Raw genomic sequence first — 25,421 nt, forward strand, 5'->3', positions numbered from 1 at the left:
ATGAGTCAACAGCCCGTCACAGCCCGCACATCGTCAGCCCAGCCTCATCTGCCTCCCCACTCACAGAAGAGTTCTCTTGCACACCTCGCTACGCCCTCACTTGGCCAGGCCCTTCTGTGTCTGTACACGTGTCTTTTTCTTTTATCTTTTTCTTTTTTGTACTGGGGATTGAACCCAGGGGTATTCTACCTCTGAGCTATATCCCAGCCCTTTTTATTTATTTTTTTATTTGGAAATAGAGTCTTGATAAGTAGCTGAGGCTGGCCCGGAGCCTGGGAGAGAACCTGAGACAGGTAGAATTAATCAGGCCACCTTGAGATGGGGGAGGTTGTCCTGGATAATCTGGGTGAGTCCAGTGTAATCACAACAGTCCTTAATTTAGGAAGAAGGAATTCCTGTCTCAGCTGCCCAAATACCAGGATTCCCAGGTGTGGGCCACCACCCCAGGCTCGGTGTACAATTTCCCTGGACTCTCATGTCCCACACCTGGCAACTGCCTCCTCTTCCATCATGGTTCAGCTTGAATGTCAGCGCTGGAAGACTTTCTCTAGGACTCGGGTGGAGCGCCACTGGAAATTCCTGTACTTGTCTCTGTGCCGGCATTAGCCAAGCAGCCTGTGCTACAGCAAGCTTTCTGCCTGTCTGCCTCCGACACCACATGGAGACACAGAGCCACGCACAGGGCTGATGTGTTAGTCACCCTGGCATCGACTTGGAATGAGGAATTGGGAAGGGATGCCACTCAAAGAATAAGAACTAGCCCAAACATCCTAGTGTCTGCCTCCTTTGATCTCTAGATAATTACTTAAATCTCTGAGCCATCTCTTTAAGAAAAAAAAGGACAAAATATAAAAAAAAAACCCTTTCTAGATTATAGTACAAATGTGTCATCATGGTGCAGTATTTGGGAACAGAGAGCTCTAGACAGAAGGAGATATACTCTCACCCAGACCACCGCCATCTATAAACCTATCATCCATCATCATGCACAGCTCATATTTCTTTAGCTCCTACCATGTGTCAGGTGCCTGGCTGCACACTGTTGGAGAGACCCCATCATGAACCCCGTTGACAGACGGAGAGATGGAGGCTCAGGGAAGTTAAGCAGGAGACCCCAGTTTACACCTCTGAGTCCTTTGGGGTCCTTCACAGGCAGCAAGCAGGGAAACTCTGGACTTACAGGTGACACCTGTGTATTTCTCATCTTTATTATGAATACTTTTGACCCTCAAATTAGAAGCTTTGAAAAGCAAAAATGAAGGAATATTTAAACCACAGGAGCAAGCTGAGGGGCCTCGAAGGGCCAGGCAGGTTCCTGAGTAGGTGAAGGGGCTATGACAAATACTTTGGCTCCCCCTTCCAGTTTACAGCTTAGATGTGTGTGTGTGTGTGTGTGTGTGTGTGTGTGTGTGTGTGTGTGTGTGTGTGTGTTACTGGAGAGTGAACCCAGAGCCATTCTACCTCCGAGCTACTCTCCCATCCCATTTTTAGTGTTTGTTTTGAAACAGGGTCTAGCTAGGTTGCTGAGAGCTTCACGGTGCAGCTAAGGCTGTTCTCAAATCTATGATCTTCCTGTCTCAGCCTTCCAGGTCCTGGGACTATAGGTGTGCACTGCCACGCCTGGCTTATAGCTTAGTTTTTAATAACTTTGTTTATGGTATTTTTTTTTTACCATCTTACAGTTTTAATTTTAGTGTCATCAAATCTCTGCTCTTTTTCCTTCATAGCCTCTCTGGCTTTCCCGTGGGGCTTTGCAAGGTCTGCTAAGAGTGCCTTCCTTAAGGTGAGCACGGTGGCAGGAGCCCGAGTCCCAGCCTGGAAGCAGGAGCAGGACCATCCCTGAGTCTGAGATCAGCTTGGGCAGCACAGTGAGACCTTGACTCAGAAAAGCAAAAACAGAAACAAATCCCAGAATCAGCTCCTCCACACAGAATCACCCTGCCCTATTTCCTCTACTTCTTCAATAGCTTGTTTTTTTTTTAATGCAGAAATTTAAATCTAGCCAGTCTTTTAAAAGATCTGAGAGTGGAATCCTTTTGTCTAAACAGAAAGTCAAATGTCTCCATATTTTTCTTAACCTTGGATACTACTATGCGTGATTCCGTCCTCCACTCACCTTTCCCAGCTCAAAAGTTCAAAGCTAACCCCAGGTACACTTTTAAAACAAAACATACAAACTATGCTAAGTACTTCTGAAGAAAACTATAACACTATACAGAGGGCCGGAAGAAAGGCTTCAGCACATAAGACACGTTCCTGGATAGGAAGATCTGACACTGAAAAGATGTCTCTGCTCTCAGAATCCCTGGAGACAGCTTGTAAAGCTACCTGGTTTTGGCCTTCTTCATCTCTGTATTCAAATTAATGGCATAAAAAACCAACAATTTTTTTTTTTGTGGTACTGGGGTTCCTGGAAGCCCTTCCACCTCCGGGCTACACTCCCAGACCTATTTTTACATTTTTATTTGGAAACAGGGTCTCCTAAGCCAGCGCGCGCGGCTGGCTTCGAACCTGCACGATCCTCCTGTCTCTGCCTCCCAAGCACGGGGATTACAAACGTGCGCCACCACGCCCGGCTAAAAAAACCCAGAAATTTTTAAGAAAGCATTTGAATCTTCTCTGTGTCACTGCTTACGTCTGTTTCCAAAAGCTGTTTATTTTTTCTTTTATTTATTTATTTTTTTACTTAGTACTTTTAGCATGCTAAAACCAATCACATCAAAAAACAAATAGCCAGGCATGGTGGCGCACGCCTGTAATCCCAGCACTTGGGAGGCTGAGACAGGAGGATCGCACAGGTTTGAAGCCAGCCTCAGCTACTTAGTGAGGCTCTCAGCAACTTAGTGAGACTTTGTTTCCAAATAAAATATAAAATGGGTCTGGGAGTATAGCCCAGAGGTAGGAAAGCCTCTGGGTTCCACCCCCAGCACCACAAAAAAAGTACACAGATGAAAAATGCCATAAATGACATATGAAAATAGCACATGTGTGTATATATTTGCATATGTATGTATATATAAGTCTACAATATTTACCACTGTTGGTATATATATATATATATATATATATATATACATCAGCAGTATATGTATGTATACTTTGGAGCAGCTTAGGTGCTGCTAAAAATAAACTACATTTTTATTTCCACTCTTAAAAAATATTTATTATTTATTTATTTTTGTGGTCCTAGGGGTGGCAGGTGCTGCTAAAATAAACTCTTTCTTTTCACTTTTAAAAAATATTTATTTATTTATTTATTTATTTATTTATTTATTTTTGTGGTCCTGGGGGTGGAACCCAGGGGCCTTCTACCTTCGGACTATACCCCCAGCCCTATTTTATTTTTTATTTGGAAACAGAGTTCAACGGAGTTGCTGAGGCTGACTTCAAATCCACAATCCTTCTGTCTCAGCCTCCAGAGGACTGGGACTATGGGCCTGCGCCACCATGCCCGGCTATTTCCTTCTCTTGAGCCAGACTCAGTGGTAATCTGAGTTCAGAGGGCAGGTGGCCGGCCTTGCGCAGCTTCATGCAGATGCCTTGAAGCATCTTTTAGCAGTGCAAAGTAATTTGGAAATACTTTGCTACTCTTTCTTCCCTTCTCACGAGCTGCCGTGAAAAGGTAGACAGGTGCTTGTGATGGCGTGGCTTAGTCCTTTTATGTGGATCTCTGCTACCTGAGGAGGCCCCTCCGTGCCTCCTCTCAGCACCCTCACACCTGTCACCAGCCGGCCACCCCATGGCCTGCCATGCCCATGGCCACTTCTCCTTCTTTAACGTTTCATTATTGGATTGTTTATAATATATTAGCCATCATATTTCTAAGATGTTTATTTTTGGGAAAAGAAAGAACTAGATGGGAAATACACATATCTTAGATATTTATTTATTTATTTATTTATTTATTTATTTATTTATTTATTTATTTATTCAGTGGTACTGGGGTTCCTGGAAGCCCTTTCTATCTCCGGGCTACACTCCCAGACCTATTTTATACTTTTTATTTGGAAACAGGGTCTCTGAAGCCAGCATGGCTGGCTTCGAACCTGTGAGATCCTCCTGTCTCTGCCTCCCAAGCGCGGGGATTACAAGCGTGCGCCACCACGCCCAGCCAAATCTTAGATTTTTAAAAGTGAGTAGGAAGAGGAAGTTTGAGCCAGGCATGGTGGCGCATGCGTCTAATCTCAGTACTTGGGAGGGCCAGCCTCAGCAACTTAGCAAGACCTTGTTTCAAAATAAAACAAGTAAGCTGGGCATGGTGGAGCATGCTCATAATCCTAGTGCTTAGGAGGCAGAGGTGAGAGGATCACAGTTTTGAGGCTAGCTTTAGCAACTTAGACTCTGTTTCAGAACAAAAAATAAAATAGGGTTAGGGGTGTAGCTCAGAGGCTGAATGCCCCTGAGTTCAATACCCAGTACCATGAATTAATTAATCCCCAGTACCATTTAATTAATTAATTAAAATTAAAAAGTAAAAAAATAAATAAAAATAACAAAAATGTAAAATAAGACTGGGAGTATAGCTCAGAGGTAGACTATCCCTGAGCTCAATCCCCAGTGCCACACAAAAAAGAAAAAGGTGGTTTGTGACCATAATCTTTTATTAAGTCCTTGCAGATAAACTGCTCTCCGTGCTATTCATTAATTCTGCCCCTCTCTGCCTTTTCTCACCTACTCTCTGTAATTTGACACATTTTCTTTTGGTGCTTCCTTTTGACCTATTTTATGTTTTCTTTTCTTCCTTAGTTGAATAAATAATCCACTTTTTTTTCAGAATTGCTTGTTTCCTAGCAAAAGCATTTAAGGCCAGGCATTTTCCTCAGATTGTCTCGTTGGCAGCGTCCTCCATACAGTTGGTGGCTTTATGGCACTTGGACTGCAAGGTTGCTTTAAGTAGAAAACTGCCGCACTTTGGGGGCACTGGGGCCTTCCAGGCTCAATCACGCCCTCAGGCTTCTTGGTGTGCTGGACCCCCCTCGCTGGAGATGTAGGGAATATGGAGCCACTTTCCTGGGACTTTCTTTTCCATCTCAAACCCCAGCGATGGACTTTAGTGGAGAAGAGGTTTAGGTTAGTATGATTTTTCTCTCCTCAAAGCCTAGATGTTCTTCTAGATCTTGCTTCAGCAAATGCACAGAGACGATCAGGCCTTTAGGGGATGGTTTCAACTTATATAAAGCTCAGACGTGGGGCACATGTGTTGTGCTGGACATTCTTTTTTTTTTTTAAATATGGAACACTTCACGAATTTTCATGTCATCCTTGCGCAGGGGCCACGCTAATCTTCTCCGCATCGTTCCAATTTTAGTATATGTGCTGCCGAAGCGAGCACGAACACATGCTGGACATCCTTTTTTAACTTAGCCTCAATTGTCCAGTGTTGTTCAGTTTTGCGTTATGATGTTGAGGCCTTATTCAAGTTCAACATAAATGTAGTTTTTCTCTATTACAAAACTCTTTTGCATACCTGGAAGGGTTGTTTTTGTTCCTATTTTGCTTTTGTTTTCATGATTATTTATTTATTTATTTATTTATTTATTTATTTATTGGTACTGAGGATTGAACCCAGAGGGCATTTTGCCTCCGAACCACGCCCCCTGCCCTATTTAATTCTTTTTTAATTTTGAAACAGGGTTTTACTGGGTTGTTGAGGATCTCACTAAGTTGCTAAGGCTGGCTTGGAATATACAAGCCTCCTGTCTCAGCTTCTCAGGTCCTGGGATTAGAGGCCTGTGCCGCCGCATCCAACTTGTATTTTGCTTTTGAAACATATATATTTTATACTAGTGAGGGACTCATTCACAGGACAAAAATCTGACTCAAACTGGCTTAAGTCAGAAAAAGGGAATTTGGGGGAATTAATTGATACTTACATTTTTACTGAGAAAACTGATACTGACATGTCTGGCTGGATCTGGTGCTGAGTCAATGTCCTGTGAAGCCCCCCCCCTTTTAATGTCTCCATCTGCTGGATCTTTTATCTCTGCTGCCCCAGCCCCTTTACCATCTCCCCATTGGGCAGCTCTAGCAAAACCCTTTACCAGAAGCTCCAACCAGGGTCAGGACCGGATTCTCCTTTGCCCATCCCTCAAATGACTCACAGCAAGAAATATAGAATCTCCGCTTAGGATCACGCGGCTGCACTATTTATGGTCTATGTGGCCATCCTCTTCCTAATATATTTCTCTAACGCCCAGCCTCATCTTAAAATGTTGCAGTCTCTGTGGCAAGGTGTCGAAGGCTCTTCCCCGCCTCATCCCAGCCTTTCTTTACAACCTGAACACCTCCGTTCCACACCCTGTGTTCTGGCTTCAGGAAGCTACTCCCCAATTCCAAACAAACATGTACTTCTGTTCCCCTGCCTCTGAACGTGCTGTTCCTTTGGCTAGGGAATACCCCCTTACTCATCGTCCAAGATCCCAAGTCACTCTCAGGAAGCAGCCGGGCAGAGCTGGCCTGTCTCTTCCCAGCTCCCATCTTTGCTGTGGGGTGTGTCATCCTGGATAGGATTAATCGCGTGTAAAAATGTGCATCAGGACTGGACCCCTGGAGGAAAGGTGGCGTCTGAGCAAGTCCCACGGAGCATCTTTAGCGCAGCAGACATCTATTACTTTCTGCAGAAAGTGAAAGAATGTGTGCGTGTCCTCCACATCCCCATGGCTCTCTTGAGTATTTTTCCCTGTTTGTTTACTGTAGGGTCCTAGTGTCTCCCAGCCCAGCGGCCAGTATCTTGATCTCCTTGTCGAAGAGCTGGCCTTAGGCTGCCAGGACTTGCTTTTCTTGTATGTCCCAGAAAACCAAAATACTAACTACAAATTCTCATGTCCCCAGGATAGCCCCTGAGGACTGACACTTTGGGGCTATGGGGAAATGAAACTCCAGATTCTTTGCCCTGATGGGACAATGCCAGGGTATGACTGACAGTGTCCCCCACAGCAACACGATCACCCTCTATAGATGACACTGTTAGGTGATAACACATCTGTCTTGGCCTCTTTCTCTACCCACTCTGCCTGCCAATGCTTTTACCAGTTTTCAATGGGGATGTTTTTTCAAATATCCTTCTTTCCTTGTTTTTTCTTTCTTTTTCCTTCCTCCTTCCTTCCTTCCTTCCTTCCTTCCTTCCTTCCTTCCTTCCTTCCTTCCTTCTTTTCTTTTTTTTTTTTTTGTGGTACTAGAGATTGAACCCAGGAGCATTCTACCTCTGAATATCAATACCCCCCACCCCAAGCCCTGTTTTATTTTTTTGAAAGAGGGTCTCACTAAATTGCTGATAAGGAATATTTATCAAATCACCAACTCTGTGGAAGAGATAGGGAGTCAGAAGGACTCCTCACTCTGACGTATCTTAAAGACACGAGATCTGCACACAGAGAAAAAGAGCCGGCATATAAACTAAAATGTGATGAAAACCAAGCAGGAACAGGCTCAGAGAAGGAGAGACGGAGTAAACTCAGGAGAGGTCAGAAGCTGCTCAGACTTGGGTGGTAGTGAGGCCGGACCCGGGGTTTGAGGGAGGGACATCCTGGGGATGACCCAAGACCCAGCACATGCTGCTGCAGAACCAGAGCGAAACCATGGGAGTTGAAGGCCAGGCCACGCAGACACACTTGGAGTCCATTCAAAGGAACTTGGACTTTATCTCGTAAGGTGATGGGGGGATCAACATTAATTTATTCATTCCACAAACATTTAATGAGCGCTGGTAACATGCGGCACACCCAGACAGGAACGAGGTGTACTCTAGGAAGGGTGTTCCTCACCTGGCCTGGCCATCACCTCGCTGGGATCCACCTAACTTTCTTAGATAGTTTTTATCATATGTGACTGTATTTTTCAAATCATAAGGCAAAGTGTTATAATCATTAAAAGGAAAAGAAATGCTTTCTGTTCAAGAGAGAGAGGATGGAAGATCTTCCTGAATGGGGGTTGGGTTTTTGTCCATGGAAACCTGTTTAAAAAAAAAGAAGACCCTGGGGTTGGGTTTGGGCTTATTCCCTGGGGGTGATTATTTGGAGGAGAAATGTCAGCCAATGTCTGGGTCTTATTTCTGTCTTCACCCCAAGTATTCAGTGAAGTTTGGTTTGAAAGGGGGTAAAGGGTAAGGTTAGATTTCTTTCTTTCTTTCTTTCTTTCTTTCTTTCTTTCTTTCTTTCTCTATCTTTCTTTTTTTTCCTTCTTGTACTGGGGATTAAACCCAGGGACATTCTATTGTGAACTATACCCCCAGCTACATTTTGTTTTATTTTTTTGAAACGGTCTCACTAACTTCCTGAGGACCTTGCTAAATTGCTGAGGCTGGTCTTGAACCTGCAATCCTTCTGTCTCAGCCTCCAAAGAACTGGGATTACAGACATATATCACCATACCTGACACCCCTAGCCCTTTTTACATTTTATTTTGAAGCAAAGTCTCAGTAAGTTGCTGAGAGTCTCACTAAATTGCTGAGGTTGGCCTGGAACCTGAGATCCTCCTGTCTCAGCCTCCTAGGTATCAGGATTCCCGGAGTGCCCTATCCCTGGCTCCACTGGGGTTTCTCCTCCATTATCTGAAGTCCTTCTTGTATCCTGATATTACTCCCTAGCTTCTGCATATGAGAGAAAACACATGACCCTTCACTTTTTGTGACTGGATATCTTTCTCATTCAACATAATGTTCTCCAGGTCCTTCCATTTTCCAGCAAATGACATAATGTTGTTCTTCTTTATTGCTGAGTAGAATTCCACTGTGTGGATGCCCCATAATTTTGTGATCCACTCATCTGTTTCTGGACACCTAGGTTGGTTCTGTAATTTGGCTATTATGAATTGTGTTGCTCTAAACATGAATATGCATATATCACAATTATCATGCATATATTCTGGATCCAGTCCCTTTCAGAAGATATCCAGGGGTGATACAACTGGATTATATGGTGGATCCACTCACAGTTTTTGGAGTAGTCTCCACCCTGATCTCCATAGCAGCTGCACTGATTTGCAAACCCACCGAAGTGTAGAAGAGTCCCTAGTTCCCCACATCCTCACCAGCATGTATTGCTGTTTTGACTTCTTGATGATTGCCATTCTGCTTGGGGTTAGGTGGAATCTCAGTGCAATTTTGATTTGCAGCTCCCTGATTGCTAATGATATTGAACATTTTTCATGTGTTTATTGGCCATTTGTATCTTTTTTTTTTTTTTGAGAAGAGTCTATTTGGTGCATGGGGCAGAGCATTCAGTTCCAGTCCTGTCCCTTTAGCTCTTCTCCATGCATTTGTTTTTGGTTTAAATTTATCTTCCAGGTGGCCACAGGTGGAATTTTCCAGAATGAATGATAGTGCTGTAGTAACTGAGTCCTTTTGTATTTGAAAATGTCTTCCTGTTCTCTTTGCATATGGACAGTGTTCCAACTAGACACTGAAGTCCTCAATCTGTTCACATTGCCCCTGGCATTCCAGGTGGAGAGAAAAAAGATAGGAGAATGAGAAGTAGAGGGAGTGAATCTGATATGAATGGACTTCTGAAGAGCTTAAAGAGAGGATTGTGAATGTTCTCAGACAAAAACTGATAAATGTTTAATGGGATGGTGTACCAGTTACCTGGATTTGATTATTATCAATATATGCACAAAACATCATATTGTCCTCTATAGATATGTTTGATCATTATGTGTCAATAGCATGTTTTGGTGGTACTAGAAATTGAACCCAGAGGCATTCTACCTCTGAGATACACCCCAGACCTATTTTTTTTTTTTTTTTTTTGGGGGACAGAGTCTCACTGTATTGCTGAGGCTGTCCTTGAACCTGCAATCCTCCTGTCTCAGCCTCCCAAATACTGGGACTACAGGTGTGGTCAGGTTTGGGAGGGTCTTGAAAGGGAGAATAAAGAGCATTGAAGGCATCTGACCAGAGAGAGGACATGCACATGGCCAGATGAGAGCTAGCTTAGCTTGTAGGAGGTGAGAATTGGAGGTGGGGAGAAGGGACTTCATTATCAGTTAGATATGAATTTGGCTATGAGCCACCGAAAGCTATAAATAGGAATTTATCTATGTTACATAAGAAGTTTAGCAATAGCAGGTGCTGGTGTTGGCTTCGCTGATCACTGATGTTGGAGAACACGTCACACTGGTGGTGCTCTTGGCCTTTTCCCTTGGTTGCAGGATGACTGTCACCACTCCATACAGCCTACCTGCCTCAAAGCATGAGGAGGGAAGAGGAGGGAGGGCCACAATTCACCCACTTCAAATTATGAACCCAGTTCATAATTTGGAACTGGGGATGGGACCCAGGAGCCTTCTACCTCTGAGACATATTCCCAGCCCTTTTTATTTATTTTTTAAATTTTTGAATAGAGTCTCACTAGGTTGCTGAGAATCTTGCTTAATTGCTGAGGCTGGTCTTGAACCTGAAATCCTCCTGTCTTAGCGTCCCATTTACTGGGATTATAGTTGTGTACCACCAAGCCCAGCTCACCCACTTTATTAGGACAGTAACAACTTCCCAGAACCCTCTCTCCTCCGGTGGGCTTCTGTTTTTACCTCTTTGGCATTTGGCCATCCTTTCTGCATGGAGGCCTGGGAGGCAAGTTATTTAGTGAGGCATGTTTCAAAGAAAAAAATGGGAAATGGATGTTTACAGGCAGATAATGTATTTACCAGAACACAAAATGGCTATAGCCATCACCAACAGAACAAAGCAAAGACACACAAGATAAACTGGACTGTATTCAAGCCAAGAACTTCTTTATCCACCAAATAACATCATAAAGAAAATGAAAGGCAAACAAGACTGGAAGAAGAGATGCTGATGAAGGAATTGTATCCAAATATACAATGACTCACAAATCAATAAGAAAAAGACAGACGGACTTCCGGGAAGATGGCGACCGAGAAAAGCGGGGCTTAAGAGCCCCGCTAACAACAAATCTCCATTACCACAAAATCAGCGCCTTTCATAGCCAGAAAACACCATCACCAGAGAAACAAAAAATCACCAGGCTCCAGAGAGAAAGTGGACTGAGAACAGAGCCACAGAGGAGATAACCGGCCTTGCGCCCGAGGACGCGGCAGACGCGGCAACAGCGCAATACTGCCGGAGGCACCGGCGAATTCACGGGACGGCTACAGCAAGCCAAGGTGAGCCACTGCGGAACAGCCAGGCGGGATTTCTCCGCGCAGAGAGCATCTAAAGCTCCCAGTGGCCGAGCTCAGCACACACTGCAGGGATTCAGAGTAGAAATCAAAATCAAGAAGAAAAACGCCAGCCCCATAGCCGAGGGCGTAGCAGCGGCGCCATATTGCCACCGGCGGCAGCAGCAGCGAATTCAGCGAGGCCAGTACAGCTACATCTGCGTACTCAAGAACAGTGAGTCAAATTGCAGGCCACAGAGGAGAAATCCCAGTACTGTACTCCCTGGGACTTGACCCAGTGGGGGAGGGGCGGTGGCAGAGATATCACACCATAGGAGAACGTGCAACCTGGCACCCACCACAGTCTAAAGCAGCCTCTATCGACTCTCTGGGTCGGAGACTCTGTGATACAACCCAGTAAAGGAGTAGTGGGGTCTGAGATACTACTGACTCGAGATCCAGAACACCTTAAGTGAAGTCACAGTGACCCAAGGGAAGAACCCAGAGAAGGCACAAACTTCCGAAATCATGGGAAAGAGGAATAATACTGGAGCAATGAATGCTCACAACCCCACAACATCAGAACCCGATAAAACAGAAAATCAGAGATTTCTAGAAGATCAAATCAGGAAAATAACTGTAGAAATAATAGAGGTGCTTCGAAAAGAACTCAGAGAGAGCCAAAAAGAGATAAAGGATGCAATTAATGAAGTAAAGGCCTCAATTCAAAGCACAAACAACCGATTAGAACACATGGAGAACAGAATCTCGCTCTTAGAAGATGAGCAATCCAAAAATGAACTCATAGTTTCTAATCTAGAAAAAAATATCCGACAACAGGAATCTGATATTGAAGAAATATGGGCCCATTTTAAGAGAGCTAACCTAAGAATAATTGGAATAGAGGAGGGAAAAGAAAGTGAAACCAAAGGGATCAACAATCTCTTCAAAGAAGTAATAGCAGAAAATTTTCCAAACATAGAGCAAGAGGTTGATACAAAGGTCCAGGAAACTTATAGAACTCCCTTTAGACAGGATCAGAGAAGAGGATCCCCACGCCACATAATTGTCAAAATGACCAATGTGGAAGCCAAGCAGAGAATCTTTTTTTTTAAAATTTTTTAATTTTATTTTATTGGTGCACTGTATTCATACATCATAGTGGGATACAAACTTTTGTAGACATACATGCACACATCGCCCAGTCAGCCCCCACCCGATCCCCACCCCATTCCCTCCCCATCCCTCCTTCCCATGCTTGGCTTAGTGGTTGACATCTAGTATTATAGCAATTTATCCAAAATTAAAAATAATAATCTCACATAACAGTTTCATTTGTCTGATACCAAGCTTTTGATGACTTAAAGATAACATTTCAATATTTCTTTTTGCTTTCTTTCCTACCAGAGCATATTTTTTCTGTTTTTTTAGATGAAACTATCATATATTCATATATTTATTTTTCAGAAAAAAATCTATCCTAATATGGAATATGGATTCTAGATACCCAAAACGATCTTGAAAAAGAACAAAGCTAGCAGATATATATTTTCTGATTTCAAACCATATAAAGCTACAATAATTGAAACAGTGTAATACTGTTCTAAAGGCAGATATATAAACCATTGGAGTTAAATACAAGCCTAGAGCTAAATTCTTCCCTATATTGTCAAGTTATTTTTGACAAGGTTTCCACGAACATTTGGTGGTGGAAATAATAATCTTTTAACTAAATATTGTTGAAAAATAATACTTACACGGAAAAGAATAAAATTGGACCCTTACCTAATCCCACATACAAGTATTAACTCAAAATAGATAAAAGATCTAAATATAAATCTTAAGACTATAAACTTTTAGAAGAAAATCTGGGTCATAAAACTTAACAACATTGAAATTGGCAGTGATTTCTTGGTTATGATTTCAATGGCACAGGCAACAGAAGAATATAAAAACTCCCTAAAAAATAAAAAAAATATTGTATATCCAAAGACAATGTAAACAGAGTTAAAAGTTACTAACAGAATTGGATAAAATATTTCCAAATGCTATATCTGAAGGTATATTAATATTCCAACTAGAAATCCTAAAAATTAACAACAATAAAGGCAAACAATACAATTTAGAGATAGGTAAAGACTAACATAAATAATGAATCTCCACAGATAACCAATCTTAGTTGTCTGTTGGATGGAAAATCTTGTTTCTCTGGTTCTGGTGAGTGTTACCTATTTCTTCTTTGTAGTTAATCTCTTTGAGTATTTTCTCTAGCACTGGTTTTGAAGACATAAATTCCTTCAGTTTCTGTTTGTCATGGAAGCTTCTTATTTTTCCATCTAATTTGATAGAAAGTTTTGCTGGATAGGAAATTTTTGGCTGGAAGTTGTTTTCTTTCAGAGTTTGGAATATGTTACTCCAAGCCCTTTTGGCTCTCATGACTTGGTTTGGGAAGTCTGGAGTGATTCTAATTGGTTTGCCTCTGAATGTCACTTGGCCCTTTGTTTTTGTTGCCTTTAAGATTCTCTGCTTGGCTTCCACATTGGTCATTTTGACAATTATGTGGCGTGGGGATCCTCTTCTCTGATCCTCTCTAACGGGAGTTCTATAAGTTTCCTGGATCTGTGTATCAACCTCTTGCTCTATATTTGGAAAATTTTCTGCTATTACTTCCTTGAAGAGATTGTTGATCCCTTTGGTTTCACTTTCTTTTCCCTCCTCTATTCCAATTATTCTTAGGTTAGCTCTCTTAAGATGGGCCCATATTTCTTCCATGTCAGATTCCTGCTGTTGGATATTTTTTTCTAGATTAGAAACTATGCGTTCATTTTTGGATTGCTCATCTTCTAAGAGCGAGATTCTGTTCTCCATGTGTTCTAATCGGTTGTTTGTGCTTTGAATTGAGGCCTTTACTTCATTAATTGCATCCTTTATCTCTTTTTGGCTCTCTCTGAGTTCTTTTCGAAGCACCTCTATTATTTCTACAGTTATTTTCCTGATTTGATCTTCTAGAAATCTCTGATTTTCTGTTTTATTGGGTTCTGATGTTGTGGGGTTGTGCGCATTCATTACTCCAGTGTTATTCCTCTTTCCCATGATTTCAGAGGTTTGTGCCTTCTCTGGGTTCTTCCCTTGGGTCACTATGGCTTCACTTAAGGTGCTCTGGATCTCGAGTCTGTATTATCTCAGACCCCACTACTTCTTTACTGGGTTGTATCACAGAGTCTCTGACCCAGGGAGTCGATAGAGGCTGCTTTAGACTGTGGGGGGTGCCAGGTTGCACGTTCTCCTATGGTGTGATATCTCTGCCACCACCACTCCCTCACTGGGTCAAGTCCCAGGAGGTACAGTACTGGGATTTCTCCTCTGTGGCCCGCAATTTGACTCACTGTTCTTGAGTACGCAGATGTAGCTGTACTGGACTCGGTGAATTCACTGCTGCTGCCGCCGCCGGTGGCAATATGGCGCCGCTGCTACGCCCTCGGCCGTGAGGCTGGCGTATTTTTTCTTCTCTGGTTTTGATTTCCACTCTGAATCCCTGCAGCGTGTGCTGAGCTCGGCCACTGGGAGCTTTAAATGCTCTCTGGGCTGAAAGATCCCGCCTGGCTGTTCCTCAGCGGCTCACCTCAGCTTGCTGTAGCCGTCCGTTGAGTTCGCCGCTGCCGCCGGCAGTATGGTGCTGCTGCCGCGTCCTCGGGCGCGTGTGTCTCCTCTGTGGCCCTGAGCTCTGTTCTCAGTCCGCTTTCTCTCTGGAGCCTGGTGGTTTTTTTGTTTTTCTGGTGCTGGTGTTTTCTGGCTATGAAAGGCGCTGGTTTTGTGGTAATGGAGATTGGTTGTTAGCGGGGCTCTTAAGCCCCGCTTTTCTCGGTCGCCATCTTCCCGGAAGTCCTAGGTGTCTCCAAGCAGAGAATCTTAAAGGCAACAAAAACAAAGGGCCAAGTGACATTCAGAGGCAAACCAATTAGAATCACTCCAGACTTCCCAAACCAAGTCATGAGAGCCAGAAGGGCTTGGAGTAACATATTCCAAACTCTGAAAGAAAACAACTTCCAGCCAAAAATTTCCTACCCAGCAAAACTTTCTATCAAATTAGATGGAGAAATAAGAAGCTTCCATGACAAACAGAAACTGAAGGAATTTATGTCTTCAAAACCAGCGCTAGAGAAAATACTCAAAGAGATTAACTACAAACAAGAAATAGGTAATACACACCAGAACCAGAGAAACAAGAGTTTCCATCCAACAGACAATTAAGATTGGTTATCTGTGGAGATTCATTATTTATGTTAGTCTTTTACCTATCTCTAAATGGTATTGTTTGCCTTTATTGTTGTTAATTTTTAGGATGTCTAGTTGGAACATTAATATACCTTCAGATATAGCAATTGGAAATATTTTATCCCATTCTATTAGTAACTGTTAACTCTGTTTACATTGTCTTTGGATATACAATTTTTTTTTTATTTTTTAGGGAGTCTGTATACTCCTCTGTTGCCTGTGCCATTGAAATCATAACCAAGAAATCACTGCCAATTTCAATGTTGTGAGGTTTTATGACCCAGATTTTCTCCTAAAAGTTTATAGTCTTAAGATTTATATTTAGGTCTATTATCTATTTTGAGTTAATATTTGTATATGGGATTAGGTAAGGGTCCAATTTTATTCTTTTCCATGTAATTATTATTTTTTAACAATATTTAGTTAAAAGATTATCATTTCCACCACCAAATGTTCGTGGAAACCTTGTCAAAAATAACTTGACAATATAGGGAAGAATTTAGCTCTAGGCTTTTATTTAACTCCAATGGTTTATATATCTGCCTTTAGAATAGTACTACACTGTTTCAATTATTGTAGCTTTATATGGTTTGAAATCAGAAAATATATATCTTCTAGCTTTGTTCTTTTTCAAGATCGTTTTGGGTACCTAGACTCCATATTCCATATTAGGATAGATTTTTTTCTGAAAAATAAATATATAAATATATGATAGTTTCACCTAAAAAATAGAAAAAAATATTCTCTGGTAAGAAAGAAAGCAAAAAGAAATATTGAAATGTTATCTTTAAGTCATCAAAAGCTTGGTATCAGACAAATGAAACTGTTATGTGAGATTATCATTTTTAATTTTAGATAAATTGCCATAATACTAGATGTCAACTACTAAGCCAAGCATGGGAGGGAGGGATAGGGAGAGAATGGGGTGGGGATTGGGTTGGGGGCTGACTGGGAAAAGTGTGCATGTATGTCTACAAAAGTATGTATCCTACTATGATGTATGAATACAGTGCACCAATAAAAAAAGAAAGAAAAAAAATGTAAAAAAAAAAAAGAAAAAGACAGACAACCCAAGCAGTGGGGGGACCAGGAAAGTTATAACACACACACACACACACACACACACACACACACACACACACAGTCATAGTCATTTCACTAAGGAGAGTCTCTAAACAAGTGAACATGTACTATCATTAGTTCTTAGGAAATTTCCATTAAAATCACATGTGTTACCTTTATACCTGTTACTGTGGCTAAAGTGAAAGATGAAAATGACCAAATGTTGATGAGGCGGTGGAGCAACTGGAACTCTGCTAGTCTGCCAGTGAGAGTAAAAACTGGTGCCATTGCTTTGGAAAACCTGTAGTGTCTACTGAAGCTGGACTTATGTGCACTCTGTGTTCTAGCGACTCCATTTCTTGCAGAGATGCTCAGCAAAGGAACAACTCCATGTATGTTTATTTATTTTTATTTATTCAACCAATGACATGTACTAGAATATTCATAGCTGCACTATTTGTAATAATCGAAATGGAAAGTTATCAAATGCCTATCCGTGAAAGAATAGATAAGCAAATACGTTCTCTTCATACACAAACTACCATGTGTCAATGACAACAGACACTCTGTTGTAAGTATCTGTAATGACATATATGAATCATAAACCTAATGTTGAGCAAAAGCACTATATCCTGGATGCTTACATTTGTTTAAAACATAGGTCAAAATGCAGGAGGAATCAATGCCTGCAGTTAGAAGTCAGGATGCTGGTGACCTTTGGTGGGGAATGGGCAGGAAGGGGCAAGGTGTCAGCAACAGAAAGGGGAGCACAGAGCCTCACGGACTGGGGATGCTCTTCTCAGTCTGAGTGTTGGTTATAGTGACCTTCAGTGCTTGACAATTTATCAGGGTACACACTTGCAACATGCACTTTTCTGTTTCTGTTATGCTTGAATAAGAAAAGTTAGATTTATTTATTTTTATTTATTTAGGTAGTGTTGGGGATGGAACCAGGGCCTGCCACATGCTGGGTAAGCACTCTGTCCCTGAGATACATTCCCTGCCCATAGACTTTTTCCCCCCATTTTTTGGTACTGGGAATTGAATCCAGGGGCTCCAAACTATGCCCCCAGACCATTTTGTTTTCTTTTTTGTGGTACTGGGGATTGAACCCAGAAGCATTCTCAGATTGAACCTCTTAACTACAACCCTAGTCCTAATAGACATTGGGCTAATATGTATATTAGGGGGCTATGGATATATGTGTGTGTGTATATATATATATATATATATTTGAAACAGGGTCTCACTAAGTTGCAGAGGGCTTCACTAAAATGCTGAGGCTGGCTGAAAACCTGTAGTCCTCCTGTCTCAGCCTCCAATGTACTGGGATTACAAGCATGCACCACCACAGCCTGCTACCCTCAGCCATTTATTTATTTATTATTTATTAATTTATTTATTTATTTATTGAGAGAGAGAAAGAGAGAGAGAGAGAGAGAGAGAGAGAGAGAGAGAGAGAGAGTGTGTGTGTGTGTGTGTGTGTGTGTGTGTGTAGTGCTGAGGATTAAACCCAGGGGCGTTCTATCTCTGAGCTACAACCCCAGCTCAATTTTTTATTCTTTATTTTGAAACAGGGTCTCACTAAGTTGGGGAGGACCTCGCTAAGTAACCAAGGCTAGCCATGAACCCGGATCCTCCTGTCTCAGCCTCCTAAGTACTGGGATCACAAGCGTGTGCCACCACACCTGGATCCTTTTTATTTTTATTTTATGTTGGAACAGAGTCTTGCTAAGTTGCTAAGGGCCTTCTAAATTGCCGAGGCTGGCTTCAAACATTGATCCGCCCATCTCAGCCTCCCAAGTATTGGGATTACAGTCAGGCACCACCACACCCGGCATCCTTAGATATATTTTTTTTTTTAATGAGTGACCTTCACACCAGGCATGTTAGGAAAAGGGGTCTTCACCGTCTTCTGTCCTAACCCTGTAAAGCACTGCCCGCTGCATCGGCGTTCTCTGGGGATATCCTCCTGCTGCACGGATGTGGCAGCCCCCATCCTCTGCTGCCCCCACCATATCGCTTCCAAATTCAACTGGAAGAGCAGAAACGCATGGCAGTTATTCAGTAGCTATAGTTTATCACGGAGCAGGGTGTCCCACAGAGCGAGGTGGCTGGGTTTCCCAGTGAGACGTGGCAAATGGTGGTAAACTGGCTTCTAAGGAGATCAGCTGTGTCTAGCTCCTCCCGTGAATCTCACGCTGAAATGTAGGCCCCTAAAGTCAGGGCTTCCACATTAAAAAAAGAAAAAAAAAAAGATGGAAATCCAGATTGTAAAGGCTTTCAGTTTTCAAATTTTGTCAATTCTAATGAACTAGGCCAATCAAAACATGCCTTTGGGATAGATTTGGACAACAGGTCACCTGTTTGTGACCTCCGGGGTAATGGTTGCATGAATCACTCTAGAAACACTGTCTACTGAAGCTGTGGTCATAAAAACAGTAGCTGCTCTTTATTGGGTACTTACTGGGACTTTTACCTAACAGCATGTCCTCGGTTTCAAGATGTCAACCACACCGTTTATATAAGGAGAGGCTTCCAGGAAAAGAAAGAAAGAAAGAAAAAAAAAAAGAAGCAATGATACTACCATAGTAAAAAATATTTGCTTATTAAAGGAACACCTAGATTTTAGAAACATTAAAATATAAAACTAAAACAAAATGACACGAATGTATTCTTAGAAACAATTTAAATATAGTACATGTTCTCATTTTTTAAAAATAAGAAAAACATTATGTGACAGCTATGGAGGTGAAAACCAATTTAGTGTGAGGTTCAGTAAGGTTTATTAACTACCCCAAATGCACATAATTATTGAGTGGCCAGGACTTAAACACAGATGTGTTTTAAGTTCAGCCTCGTGCCTCAATCACTGATAAATTCTGCTGCTTTTTCTTTTCTTTCTTTTCCTTTTCTTTTATTGTGGTACTGGGGATTGAACCTAGGAGCATTCTACCTCTGAGCTACACTTCCAGCTTTATTTTATTTATTTATTTGTTTGTTTATTTTGGTGGTACTGGGATGGAACCCAGGGGATTTCTACCTCCGGGATACACTCCTAGACCTATTTTATATTTTATTTGGGAAGAGAGTCTCAGTAAGTTGCTGAGATCCTTACTGAGTAGCTGCGGCTGGCTTCGAGCCTGCGTGATCCTCCTGTCTCAGTCTCCCAAGTACTGGGATTGCAAGTACGTGCCACCACGCCCGGCAGCTTTATTTTTTTAATTAAAAAAATGTGTTTACAGTGTGGAAAGAACAAGAAAAAAAAAGCTAACCAAAGTATAGAAATGTTCAGGACCTTCTTAGCACCACTTTGAGACTTTCTCTGTGACCTGATATGGTTCAGTGTCTAAAAGCTACTTGGAGAATCGATGGCTTTTCACCAAAATTCCTTCTCACCTTCTGTGGTAATATGGTAGTGACTGCCTCATGAGTGGGCCTCATATTCCAGCCCACTTTGTGGTTTACTGTGCGCTGGGTTGTTCTGAATATAATGTGAGTGGTTGCCACTTCCAAATGAGGGCTTTCAGACAGCAGGTGCCTCTTCTCCACTCTTTCAAGATTTCCCTGAGCCAAGGACATCTTAGAAGCCACATGTCGACCATTTCTATACTTTGGCTAGCTTCTTTTTTTTCTTGTTTGTTGTTTTTTTTTTTTTTTTTTTTGCAAAGATAATAGATGGTGGTGTTTAAGAGAACTTACTAACCTTATTTTTATCTTATTCAATAGCTGGTTTCTCTGTATTGGCAACTGATACTGGGGAGTGAAAGAAATCTCCCTTTTGTAATCTAATGGGTTGAAATTGAGAACAGTTGTAGATATATATATATATATTTTTTTTATAGTCTATTGGTGCATTATAATCTCGCATCATACTGAGTAGTAGGGGACAGACATGCACACAGCACTTGGTGAGCTTCTCTCAAATCTCACTGCCCTCCCTCATCGCTGTATATGATACTGAGATTGGGGTTGATAATTCCATATACGTACTGAATGTCCATGGGGGTGTTTCCTTCATTAATCCACCTACCATCTCCCCCACACCCCATAGATATTTTAAAAAGTTAAATAATTGCAGCCGGACTGTATATGACAAAATGTGCTGCAGGTGCTCTGCACATGACTAAATTCTGGTAAGCAGACACCAGCCAAGTCCCTGAAGTTGGGGGAAGTGGCCCAGGCTGATGGAATGGCCGGCTCAGCGGTGCAGTGGCATAGTTTAGGCCGAGAGCAAACAGTCCCTGCCTGAGCCCAGCTCTGAGGGAAACCCAAATCCAGGCCCCGTACTTGTGTTCCCCCTGGCCAGGTTCTCAGGACACGAGGAGTCCTTAAGTCCTGCCCCACTCCTGCAGCTGAGGCTGGACCAGCTCCTCCCTCGCTGTCCCCTTTGTCCTATTGGGCTGCCCTCCAGAGGATAGGATTCTTGGGTGCTTTTTATGGAAGACTCTGTACTCTGGCTAAGCTCCCGACTGGCTGGCTCGCACACTTCCTGAGGGTAAGAGAGTGAGCAGAGCCAGCCCTGATCCTGGAACCAGCTCAGTCCAGGCCACAGTCTAGAGCCCGCATCCTTCCTGGAAATGGCTGGCAGACTGAGGTTTTTCATCTGACCACAGACAAGGAACTGAATCGGTCCATGGAAACACATGAGGAATCCCCTGGGAGTTGAGAGACCTTTAAATGGTCAGACAAGCTCTGTGTCCAGAATTTCTGAGGGCTCTCAATGCCCAGAAAATATGGGATTGCTGGGGAAATGCAAACTAGATGCTTCCTGTTCTTCAGAGTGGCAAAAGGCTTGAGAATCTGACAATATCCGTGTGGTCAGAGATGGGAAAAATACTCTCAGATGTGGCTAGTGGGATATCCTAGAATTTTGACCTTAGGGACAAACTGGCACTATCCAGAAAAATTCTAGCATGTTGCCTCAAAAAGCTCTTATATGTATGCCTGAGGAATATACCAACTTGTTCATTGCAGCACGGCTTGTAGTGTCAAACAAAAACAAAACTGAACTAGAAACAACCTAGAAGACTAGCAAGGAGGAAATAGAGGAATAGGATGTGGTTGCGACAGTCAAAATAAATAACCTCAGCTACACGGGTTGGTGTCAGAGAGCCGAGAACCACAATACTGAACAAAGAAACCAGGATGTGAAATCAGAGGTATATGAGTTACCTATTGTCAGATAACAAAGCGTCCCCCAAACTTAGTGGAATTAGGCCACAACAAATGTTTATTATCTTGATAGTTTGTGTGAGTCAAAAAAAACCAGGCATAGCTTAGCTGGGAAGCTCTGGTTTGGGGTTTCTTGTGAATTTACAGTGGAGATGTTAGCTGGGGCTCAGTTTTAACCCTTGATTGGGGATGGGGGACCCATTTCTAAGGAGGGTCACTCACATGGATGCAAAGTCAGTCCTCCTCACGTGGACCTCCTCCACTGGGCTGCTTGAGTATCCTCACAAGATGGCTTCCAACTACTCCCAGAGTGAATGATTCAAAAGAATTCAGGGAGGAAGCAGCAATGCCTTGTATGACCTGTCCTTGAAACGATACATCATCACGTCATAGGAGTAAGTCATGAAGCTTAGTCCACATTTAAGGGAAGAGCAACTAACCTCCAGTTCCCAAATGAAGAAATGCTAAAGAATTTGTGGACATATTTTAAAACTTACATATACATGATACAATACCATTTATATAGTTAAAAATTATGCCCACAGAGGCCTGGACAATATTTTACCACCTAGGCCATTGCTATTGCTTCAGGCAGGAATTAGACACTTGGGTGTTGGAAATTTTTCTTTTCTGGAGTTGCTGAGCTTTTTGGGATCAAAGTCTTGGACTTCTTGAGGCCATTTTGCCCATCATAATTAAGAGGCCCTTTCTGAAGGACAGAGAGAGAGAGAGAGGAGAGAGAGAGAGGAGAGAGGAGAGAGGAGAGAGGAGAGAGGAGAGAGAGAGGAGGAGGAGGGAGAGGGAGGGGGAGGGAGGGAGCCCTGATGAGATATTTTGAGCCCCTGGGTCAAGACATGCCTGTACTGGAGTTACCTTTCTCTCTGGTCTTTTCAGTTACATAAAACAATAAATTCCCTTTTTAGCTTATGATGGTTTAGGTTGGGTGTCTGTTCCTTGCTGACGTAGCTCTCTTTCCAAATTATATGGTGTTGGAGACAAGGTTTAGGTCAGTGTTGAGGTCCAGGTTAGGTGTATTGCCCAGGTATTATAGAAGTTTATGATGAAATGAATGCTCAGTTGGGACTTTGTTAACAAATCCTCACACTCACTTGGAAACATCTCTCCATTTTTTGTCAACTGGTTTCACTCTGGCCCTTGCACACTCTTATTTGGATTTTTGCAGTAGTATCCTCACGAATTCCCAGATGCTACTTTCTTCCTTCATCTCCCTGCTGCAGTGCTAATAGGCTACGTGTGGCTTTAGAACTAAGATGATGCAGTTGCCCCCCCCCCCCACATTCAGAAACCTTCAGTGACACCAGTGCTGGAAGAATCAAGTCCAAACACCTCAGTGTGGCATTCTCAGTTGCTCACTATTTGACTTCAACCTTCTTTCCCTGCACCATGCCCCAGCGCACTTCATCTCACACACACACACACACACACACACACACACACACACACACACGCACACACGCACAGGAGGTATGCACACGTGCACACACTCACATACTTCTTTCCTACTTATTTGGATTTACCCCCCTATATGTAGTGCTGAGGCTAGGGTTAAGGTAAGGCTGGGTCTGTGATATTTAGCCTCTAATATGGTCTTCAGGGATTCTTATTTCCTGCTGTTTATGCCCCTAGAGGATTTCTGCTTTGTACCCCTATAATGGATAGGGCTAATATGTTAATTATAATGGTCTGGGTTTAGAATGCCCCCTAGTCCTCATGGAAAACAATGTAATAATGTTGGAAGTGGGGCTTGGTTGCTTGGGAGTGTGGCCTTGGGGACTATATATTCTTCCTCTTCCCTACTGTTCGTTTTCTCTCTCTCTCTCTCTCTTTCTCTCTCTCTCTCTCTCTCTCTCTCTCTCTCTCTCTCTCTCTCTCTCTCTCCTTTCTACCTCTGTGATATGAGGAGCAGAGCATAGCACTTTCTCTCTCTCTCTCCACGTCTTACTGCCATCTCCTGAGCTCCACGCACCCCAGCCTCACGTAGGATGGATTTTGATATCTCAGAAAGACTGTGAGCAAATAAATCTTCCTTCGTCTAAGTTGTGTGACCAGTCTTTTTGAATTATAGTCTATGAGAATGTTGACCAAGACAGAGATTGTATCAGAGTAGTAGCACTGCTATTTCTAAGTCTGAAAATGTGGATCGTGGGTCTTTGGAACTGCTTTCTGAGAGGAAGTTGGAAGGGCCAGAATGTTGCTAGGGAGGAGGACAGTAAAAACTGCGCTCAGGAGATTTCAGAGGGCAAATAGGACTTCATAGGAAAATGGAGTAGAGGCTACACATAATTACATTATGGCTGAAATGTAATTGAAACTGCATGAGGCTGAATTTAAAGATGATGGGCTGATTAAGTTGTTAGGGGAAACCTCAAAACATTGAAATATCCAAACTGTATTGTGGATCTTGATGTCTGCATGCAGCAAATCGTACACTGAATTTCAGGAGTGGAAAGTAAAGCAGAAAGACTATAGATTTAAAGGCATGTGTAAAACTGGGGCCCAGGGAGATGGTGTTGCAGAAGAAAGTAAGATAGCTGAGAGGAAGGAGGAAGAGGTGGCCCAGATGGAGGTGGGTCCTGGGATGTGATTGAAAAGGGCCTAGAAACAATAATCAAAGAGGGCATGACTACCATTTCTGTGGGTGTTTTATCTCGGCGCCCATGTAATGCCGGATTTTCTGGGGGCTAAAGGGAGGTCCATGGAGGCTTCTCCCAAAAATTTAAAGAAAGGTCTAGGAAGCCATACAATATATGGCAGGGTCAGAATCCCTGCAAGCAGACCCAAATGAGGCAATTTGTGAAGTTATGAGGGTGAAGCCAAGGTTGCATGGAAACCCCCCATGATTTAGAAATGGCAGAAACATAGAACAACAGTGAGGAAAGGCTGCAAGCTGTGAGCCATGAAGCCAGGCTAGAAGAGCCAGTATGCCACCCTTCACAGTCAACCGGGCTATGGTGGTGGGGCCATGGAGCCCCTTGGAGATCACATCTCACCACCAGGTACCCTGGATACCAGAAGAAGAGCCGCAGAAGTAAATGTTTGCCCTGCTCTATTTTGATCTCATTTTGGTCCCATTACTTCTTCCTATGGCCGCATCTCTCCCTTTTGAAAGGCAAATGTTTACTCTGTGCCACTGTACATTGGATGTGTATAACTTGCTTTTGGGTTTTATAGGAGCTCAGCCAAGAGTTTACTTTGAGTCTCAGAGGAGACTTTGGACTTTGGGACTTTTGAGTGATGCTGGAACTGTTAAGACTATGGAAACCCTTGGAGATAGGCTAAATGCATTTTACATTGTGAGGTGGCCATGAAGCCGGGGTAGAGTATAATCATTTGGATTTAGGATGTCCCTCTAGCCCTCATGGAAACAAAGTAGCAATGTTGGAAGTGGGGCTTGATTGCTAAGGAGGGGTCCCTGGGGGTGTGGCCTTGGAGATTATATATCCTTCTCCTCCCTGCAGCTCTTTCTCTGCCTCCAGCCTCTGTGATGTGAGGAACAGAGCTTAGTACTCTCCCTCTCTCCGATTCCCACTGCCAACTCCTGATCTTCACAGATCCCAGCCTCACATGGACTGAACCTGATATCTCCAAAAAACTGTGAGCAAATAGATCTTCCTTCCTCTAAGTTGTGTGGTGGGACTTTTTGGTTATAGCAGGGAGAAGGTTGACTGAGACAGTAATCAATAGGATATCGTGAAAATGTGTAATGGTTACTTTTATATGTCAACTTGATTGGTTACAGAGTGCCCAGAAGTTTGGCTAAATGCTATTTCTAG

The sequence above is a fragment of the Muscardinus avellanarius genome (genome assembly GCF_963383645.1).
Source record: "Muscardinus avellanarius genome assembly, chromosome: 10".
NCBI classification, from domain to species: domain Eukaryota; kingdom Metazoa; phylum Chordata; class Mammalia; order Rodentia; family Gliridae; genus Muscardinus; species Muscardinus avellanarius.